This window comes from Salarias fasciatus, chromosome 10, assembly GCF_902148845.1.
Source record: "Salarias fasciatus chromosome 10, fSalaFa1.1, whole genome shotgun sequence".
Classification (NCBI taxonomy): domain Eukaryota; kingdom Metazoa; phylum Chordata; class Actinopteri; order Blenniiformes; family Blenniidae; genus Salarias; species Salarias fasciatus.
The window spans coordinates 14103558-14113215 of record NC_043754.1 but is presented as its reverse complement, the minus strand read 5'-3'; positions in this window follow the sequence as shown (position 1 = coordinate 14113215).

Sequence of the window (9658 nt, the reverse complement as noted above, 5' to 3'; positions counted from 1 at the left end):
TTTACGGTGCAGAAACTATTTATAGACAAAGGTGATGACTGTATTTTAGAATTATATTATATTAATGTATTATAGAGAGCTCCCATTCAGTTCTGTAAAGAATGTCTATATCCCATTGTGGGGTGGCTGTGTGGAACAAGACAGAAAAAACACATCAAACTAAGTAAAAATGTCAAACAGCTGGAAAAGCTGTATCAGAATGTATTCTCAATAAGTACAGTATGTACCAACAGTTGTGTAATAGTTACTAAAATAAGACTGTCTTGATTCCATGTTGTTGTTGCTTTTCATCTTGATCGGGTGATCTAAATAGAAATATTGTCCAAAGACGACATCATCCTCGTGTCCCCCAACTCCATTTCAAGCATACGTTTTTATGAAAAGCTCCAGTGGTTGGACAGCATATTTTCAGAAGCTTTTTAGTTTAGTTTCTCCATAGATTGTGTGTTTTTAGTCATTTTTTGAATAACATTTTATTTATCCCCATGTTTGAAATGAAGACTATCTAAATACAACCAAGAGATTGCTGTATAATGATTTGGGATTGTTGAATATTCATGCTGTCAGACCTCATTACTTTATAAGATACTACTATTTCTAACTATTGGGAATGAATTTCTTCAGCTTAACTACTTTTGTCTTGTTTTCACAACAGCAAAATTTAAGCGATTATTTTACCAATAGGAAAATACAGTGAATGCATTTTGCTCATTGTGTTGCTTCTGCGGGCCTTTTATAAAAGGACAGCTTTAATGACAGACAAGGAGGAAGCATTCACAAAGACTCAGAAAGTCGGGATGTCTTGAAGCCTGAATCATCAGACAGATTTGATAAGACAGGAATACAATAACTCAAAACACAATAAAAAAAAAAAAAGGCATTCTTTTTGGCAGCTTCCTATTTCCAACAGCATGGCAGCATCCTGAAAGAATGACAAAAAACCAAGAGTGGATGGTACAGATGGGATAATCTTTAGAGAAATAGGGGAAGGATGATGGTTAAAAAAAGCAGGTCCGCCAACAGTTTGCTCTGATATTTGGTCACCTGCTTGTGGAAAAATAAAAAAACCTGGTGTGTCTCTGAGCAAGTCCCTTCTTTTGTTCAGAGGTATGGAGTCATATTTGGAAAATATAGATTACACCTCTGATAACTGTCCATCCATCCATCCATCCATCCATCCATCCATCCATCCATCCAGTCTGTTCATCATTGGACATTTTTGGGAGGACTAAAACAGAAAGTCCACTAAGATAATCTGCAGTTTGTATTTCAAGCAAATTACTACAATAAATATACATTTGCTCATATTAAACAATGGATTTCATATCTTAGTGTTTTTTTGTTTGAAAAGTGACTGCTCTGAACTGTTCTTATGAAAGACAACAAAGTCATATCATAACTTAAATGACTGTGTGGATGTTGACATCGCTTTAAACTGGGACTGAGATAAGAAAACAAAGAAACTGACCTGCTACGCTGTTCGTAATGTCTGATTCGCTTGATTGTTTAACATTCCCAATAGAGCTCGATCCTCTTTCAATTTTCTCTCTCCATTTCTGTCTTTCTGCATCTTTGTGCTAAGGGGAATTTAATAACTGTCTTTTTTGTCCCTCAATAAAACATCATGCATTTCCGCCAGTGCAATATTCAGGTTGTGATGTGGTGATGAAAGAAAGAATGTCCCCAACGTCTGGGAAAAAAAAAGCATTTGTGTTGTTTCATGTCAGTAAACAAGAGTTTGTTTGCTGGCATCTTGGCAAGATGATGGAAAATATGAATATGTTTGAAAGAGCTTGTGATCTTGTTCGGTGCGAGTGTGTTTGACCGAGGCAGAGTTTGCCTGAGTACACAGATAACAGATCTCAGTTAATCACTTGCCATGACATTGACTTTTACCTTTGCAACAACATCAAAAAAAGGAGACAGTTACTAGTCACTAAAAACGAGCCAAATATTTTCTGTGACTATTATTCTGCTGTATTCACATGTTCACATTTTCCCTCATATGAAAACAGACATCTACAACAAAGTGCTACGATTAAAAATTAAATTTATTGCTTCAGTAATGATTCTAATACAGTGTCATATTTGTTGTGGTGTGAATTCTATTAATGTTTGTTTTATCCAGGAGTGTTCCCAATATTAAATCTTTCCAATGCTGCTGTGAAACCTCACCAAATACTATGAAACTCATAAAGCCAGTCATCTGTCATTTATTTACAAATTTCCAGCAGGTGCAGAAGGAAAGTGGCAAGAAAAGAAGGTGGATTACTCTGCCGTGCATAATCTACCTCTACAGCTTGTGGTCTTGCTGTGGAGTTTGCACCTGGCCTGTTCTCGGCAGGTAACGCCTCCCATGAATTGAGTGTCTGATATCCATCCAGTACCACTGAGACGGAGCAGCCATGTGCCAATTTGTCAAAAGCACATGGGTGAAATGAAGTGGGGTACTTTCATCCACTTGCTGGCTTTTCAACCATTCATGTCATAAAGGTGCAGTGGCTGTTAGATCAGAAATTACCAAACAACACAAGACCCAACAGTTAACATACATCAGGTTTATACTATAATCAACCACAATTTGTCACCTAGAGATGGAAATTGCTCTCTGCCTTCCCCTGTAATTAAAACACGTCTCTGTATTTTTCTTTTATGTGTATTGCAATCACAGCTTTGACACCCCTGATTAGAGCTCCTTAACTCAGCAGGAGAGCTCCATTAGAGGGCCTCATAAGGCACATATAAATCATGTATTTCTAATTGTTGACAAGTATTTAGGTCATACAACTAGGGAAAGGGTTTTCTTTTGGGGGAGCAGAGAGAACATTGTCAGATACACTTCTCACTGTGTGACGCTTGTTAAGTTTTTCTAGTATTAGATCACCAAATGAATCAATGACTCTGGTGTTATTTTGTCTTGATATAGTTTTATTGCAGCAAAGTTTTGGTTAAGAAAGAGCTAAGAAAACAGCAATGTTTAAAAACTGCAATGTTTCTTTGATTTTTTTTTTTTTCCATTTTCCTCTTTGTACAAAATGGCAAAAAAAAAAACTAAAATAATTTAAACTTAGCTTCCATATGTTTTTGGTTGTATTGATATCACTGTTCTGTTTCTGATAGGTTTTGATTTATTGTATTGGCAACATCTTTAAGAAGCTTCATCTAGCCATATTTTTCTTGCAGCGCTCCTTCTATGCTCTTTGTAACGACAGATGGAGCAGCTCATCAATGTAGCAAATGTTAGGAAATCCAAACTTTTCAATTGCTATTCCTCTCAGATCAAATTAACTTTATGAATTAAGCAGATGGACACAAGTGTTGCTTACTGATGTCTGCGAATGTGTCTTGAGCTGCGACTGACCAGCAAACTCCCCCTGTCCCGAGCAAAATGTCACAATGGTGGCTTCGGCTTCTGAAGTGTAAATAAGCCACGCAAACTGAGTCCACCGGCCAGCCTCCACGCCTCATTACCTCCCCTCCACCAGAGGAGGCGCCACCTGCTATCACTTGAAGGTTATAGTGTCCTTCCCTGCATCGCCGGCCAGCACCAAAACAGTGGATAGTTGGCCAAATCTGTGCCTTCCTCTACACTCTCTCTCTCTCTCCATCTCTCTTTCGGTATTAGTCTCTGCCCCTGACATACGCTGGCGATCACGGCCAAAACTGCTGACAGGAGTCCAGGGTGAGTGTCAGCTTTAGCCAAAGTCGAGTGGGTGGAAAGACGGAGGGAGCGGTGGAAGGGGAAGGGTGGTTGGGAGGATTATTGGAAAGCCTTTGCCAAAATCTCCTCTTGGGTGTCTTGGCGTAAAAAAACGATGACTTAGAATGTGACACATAGGATGGTGTCGCAGTGGTTGGTTTCTTCATGTTCCACCTTGCCACCTGCAGATTACAAAGATCAAGCATCACTGCGTGTTTTCTCAGATGTATTTTAAAGTTATTTTAAGACGTGCAGCAACAAGTCTGCTCTGAATATTCCTTGACAAAGAACCAGCAACGTTGACCAGGTCAAGTTTAATCATATCGACCCTCAGTGTGAAGACACACAGCTCTGCAAAGTTAGCCAAGTTCCACCTCTAAAGCTTCTCTGACTTTAGCTTGACATTGATTTTTTTTTTCCCTCCTTCTTAAAGCGGTAACCATAGAGACTGAATCCTAACTTTCTATTCTTGCAACTGCGAAGGGAAGAAAATCACCTCAGCAGCACTGTTGGAAAAATATGAGGATAATTTTAGCATCAGCTAAACGATTCTTATTTTGTGTGAAACAAGCATCAATGAAACATATCATGATAATCTGTGGGGAATTATTGACATGACTGAATATTTTATTCGAACTGATGCAATTCATGAGGGTCAAGCGGGTTTGGACTCCTGTGGTTTTCACATCAGTGTTGTCAGAATAAATAATTCACCTTCCTTATAATTTAAAAGTATTTAAATTAAACAACAAAACTTTCATGATGGATTATCTGAATTCTTTATTGTGATCTATTGATGGCCCCCGTGAAAATTATTCTTTTGGATTTATGGTGTGTTTAGAAATAAAACATTCTGACAGGTGACAGCCTTCACCATAATTATGATTTTTGTGGGATGTGATTGTGGAATCGAAAACATTTATTTAATATGACTAGAAAACAGATATTCACGGCTCTCTTTGTCTATATTGCTCTTTTCATCAAGATGTTTATTTAGAGAGTCTGTAGCTTGCGAGCAACATGTTCTCTTATTATTAGGGTACAGAGCTTTGGAGGAGACGCGAGAAAACAACTGAATTTGAAAACTGCCAAAGTTTCTCATTTCTCCAGAGAAAGTTGTTTGTGTGTGTGTGTGTGTGTGTGTGTGTGTGTGTGTGTGTGTGTGTGTGCGCGTGCGTGTGTGTGTTTTTAAAAGTTAGCAAACAAATAATTTTGCAAGCACTTGTGTCCACTCCTTTTTCCTTTATTTGATCTCCAGTCCAGACGAATCATAGATGCTGTCATCTGCTTAAACCATTCTAGTAATTAAATTGGAAAAACTAATATTTAACAGATCAGGCGATGTTTTGTGAAACCACAACCATCTATTTTTAGTGCGATTGTGGAAACTCCGACCTGGAAAAGGTGAGATTTTTCCTGCTGTAGTAAGTTTCATGATGCGCTTTCAGACATGAGTGTCTCCATACTTACTTTAGTTTCTGCCATTGTCTTTCTGTCAACTTTTACCAGTTTGATCATTCTCCAAAGACTTCTGGCAGCAACAAGGCGTCTTAACCCAGGAAACATTTCTCTCTATTTCTAACCAGTCTCTGGAAATCGCACTGACAGTCATGCAGAAACATTCCAGTAGATCAGCAATAAGATGACAATTTCTTCTGGCTTGTACAACCATACTATTTAAATCACTTTCCTTTTTTTTTAATTAGTAGGTTTCACAGCTATTCATATATATAGTCTGTTTGTTCCTTTTTTAACTGTTGTTCTTTCTCCAGCAAGCAGTTGGCAGTCGTCCAGCAATATTTATCTTGAAAATTTTGGCTGCAGCCTGGCAAGAGGTCAGTGGAGGCAGCGAGGACAACTGTTTTCTCAAAATCAACATTTTATCTTACTATGATATGGCTCGGTCTCCATGGAAACTGCAGGGGATTTTTTTTTTTTTTTTCCCAACAACGTTGATTCCAGTGGAGGTGGTGGTGCGGCGCATCATGTCTGAGGAGAAGAGGTTTGAAAAGAACTTCTCTTTGTCAATGCTTTTGTGGATGTGTGACTATGAGGGATGAGAAAGACGTGGGGGGGGGAAAGGCAGACTTGAAAGATTTTCAGAGAAGAAAGTTACAGTGCAGGTCTTTTAGGATTACTGATGCAGAAGTACTACCTACATGCACAGCTACCCACTAACCAAAACACTGAGAGTCACCAGAGGCAGCGCCGAAGGCACAGGTCACTATTCCATCGCAGAGCAAACATTCAACATTGAATTAAAGTCACTATTTAACCTCAAATTGTTGAGGAAAGCACACGTTTCCTTAAATTGCGGCATTATTTATGAGTTACTGAATAAAAAAGACGCTTGGCCTGTTATTCATTTATGTCCACAGATGCATCGCATTTACTGAGAATAACTGGTAATGCATTGAAGCTTTCAGTCAGACAACTTTCATGTTGCTGCCAGGAGAACTGCATGTATTCAGGATTAATGTGGTGCATTATTGTGCTTAACTTTAGCATTATAGTCATTTCATCACTCAATATCACTCCAAACCTGACGTACCCCGGGCTAAACCTAAATGTCACCAGACCAATAAAATCAACATAAAAAAACAACAAAGCTTTGTCTGCGTTCGAGCTACTTTTAGAATCTGCGATCAGATTATCCTCGCCTTTCTACTGCTGCGAACATATTTGGTCTCCAAACACACACTCACATTTCAACACACATGCCGAGTTTCTTCTACTGTAACTGGTTGCCATAGATACCACATGGTGAAGCTCATGAAGTACAGTGGGTCCATCTCACGTGGGAGAAACCATGTATTTATAGAAGCACTGTGGCGTGGCCAGGAATGAGTTTAGACAATGCACTTTTTTGACTATTAACAAGCACTGAAGTGGTGCAGTGTGTGAGAGAGAGAGACTGGGTCCCAGGCTGTTAATGTCCACAGCTGCATAAAATCATACAGTAAGAATGCCTCATGTTTCTGAAAAGCAGTTTATTAGTTAGGTATTAAAAATATTTAATGTAAGAGATAAGGCTTTAATCTGCTGTCTGATTTTCTTTCATTGTCCTTAGTGTGTGTTTTTGTTTGTCTTTTATTGATATTACTATCAATGTGCATGCAATGCAGTTTAACAAGACAAAAAAAAGAGAGAAAAAACATTCAGTTTCTTCCCAAAGAGAGGTCACAAAGCTTTGGAAAGTTTCTGGCAATAATCTGCCGACTTTGCACCAGCTCCTTGAGAAGCTGCTCTATGTGTTACAAGGAATCAAGCACAGAGTGTATATCATGACATGTTTAATTAAATTCTATTTTGTTGAATAATGAACTCATTAACAAACTGCTACTGAAGCTTTTTTCCCCCCTTCATCAAAACACGTTGGATTTCCAAGTATGTTTCCTTATCTTTCCCAAAGTAATTGTACTTTCTAAATTGACATAATTGAATTGCTACCACCCCGGCGTATGAGGTGTATTGTTCTCATGGAACGAGGCACACCTAATTGCAATCCATCATAATCACTGTGCCTTTTTCATCTCAATTCAGGACTTAAGTCTAATGAATGGCACAGTGATTATATTTGGTGGAAATATTGTCTATTAGATATAATGACCTTCAATTTATTTGAAATTGTTCACTTGACATGGGCTTTAAAACTTAATGACCAATTACAAAGAAGGTGTGAAATGGGCCACGTGAAGCTAAGAGTGAAATGTCAGAACATGATGGCTGTGGCAGGATCATCAATAAGCGCGCTGAGGTATTTAACCGTGCCGCCTGTTATCTGCGCTGACGTTTTGGGGCGTAGGATTAAAATCTGCTTCATCTAACGTTCCCTCATTTCAATGTGCCTCCCAATTTAGCCAGTCTCACCATCTGCTTCTCGGCTGCCTGCACCAAGCGATTGTGGATGTTTGGCTGGGTGACTGACGGAGCACGCAGCTAGATGTAGCATCCAGGCAGGCAGTGATCCAATCAGGGAGACAGGCATCCTAATAGCCCTCTATAAGTCACTTTGGTTAGTCATTCAGCTATTTAGGCAGCGTATCAATCAAATATTTAGCCAGACATTATTTTTTTCTTTCTTTTTGATCATTTAACTGACTGATTTCATGTTAGAGGAGTCATGCAGGCCAACCAGGAGTCGTGTCATAGATGTATGCAACATGCGAGTTCGCACATTGTGCCGTGCCCGAGCAATGGCAATCATCTCCAATTTGAGGGAGACTGTCAAGTTACATATCCGTCTTCATTCAGCGTTATGCACTGCGAATTTCGTGTGAATGCTAACTCGATTTTTATGATGGGTGACATGCCCAAAAAAGCAGGGAATAATCTGTGTGGGCGTGTCTCATGATACTCAGCTACGAGCAATAAAGGTAAATAAAAGAAAGGTGATTCATGTCTGTGCCATGTGAGAGTGAAATTGTGTATGTGCGTGCGCGTGTGCGTGTGAGAATGCTTCTTCAATAGCATTGCATGCTGCTCCCCAAGCATATAAAGCACTTCCATGTATCATTAAAATTTCTCCTCCACCACTGAGGAAGAGAATAAATTAACTTTTGTCTCAGTTCATCCACAACTTTCATCCATGCCAGCAAACTAAATCAGGTCAGAAGTATTTCATGGTTGGCACGCTGTGGTTTGTCAGATGAGCTGACCTCACGGTTGATGAGATCAAGTTGATAATGGCATTAAGGTCAGCTCACACTGTCGACCGCCAAGCCGACAGCGAAACCGAAATTCCTCCAAGAACACTTCTCATACATTACAACCCCGATGCATATCATGTATACACCTGCTGCACTTGTCATTCTGAATACTGACTGTGAAATACTGCATCTGTATGAGCAAATGGTACACCCTACTTCTACTGAGACTACTGCAGTGTTTCACTGCTCTTGGAATGTTGACCGGCAAGGATAAAGAAAAAAAAAAAAAGAAGAAGAAGTAGTTTTGATCCCCAGTGGATGTAGCAAAGTATGCTTCATGTCCTGAACATTGCACCAAACCATTCAACTCATCCACAGTGTTGCAGCACCAGAGGCTACTTCCCTGAGACATTTCTTAGAAAAAAAAAAAGAGAAAAGAAAAAAAGAAACTAACCTCATGCAAACTTGAAATCCTTCTATAATGCACAACTTTCACTAAATCCATCACAGCTAACTAGACGTTTTCATCAGGAACCAAAGGGAATCCGTCTTTCATCAAATCAAATAATTTCTAATCTACTTTAAAAGTATCAACTCTGGATGCACTTCATCTGAAAGTGATCCGGTAATCTGTTGTTTGCATATGATTTGAATCATATTTTGATATTGTTATATAACTTGTGTTTTGAGTACAAAGAGACCAGAGTTGAAGGATTATGTTGCATAATCAGTCTTCATATTTTAATGCTGTCAGAAGAATATCCTATATTTTTTTCTCTTGCATCAATTATTGATTACCTGACTATGATACCACTTATAATGAAAAAGTAATGCTGTGCTGAAAGAAATTATTTTCACTCGCTGATCAATGAAGACCTAACTGTGCAGACAACTTGCTAATGTTGGTCAAAGAACATTGGGCTTTTACTAAAAAAAAGAGAACGAAAAATCCAGATATTATTTTCTCTTTCCTTTTTCCGCCTTCAGGTTCAACTTATTGGTGCATGAGTTATAATTAGCATTTTGCCAGAATAGTGGTGCAGTATATTCCTCCCACACAGTATTTGCTTCATTTCTCTGTTCAGTCAGTCTATAGATCAATACATAAACTAAATGAATGTGTTTCGCATGTGGCCTGAAAGGTTGATTATTTTAGCTTTTTCTGTTTTTTTTAGGAAATTTTTGAAGACACTACAGGACCTCCTGGGCTGAGCAGCACTGGGCATGATGCAATTTAGTGAATGTGTCTTTTGTAACAGAAATAAACTTTTGTCAGCTCTGCAAGAATAGCTGACTTTTACAGTGCGGT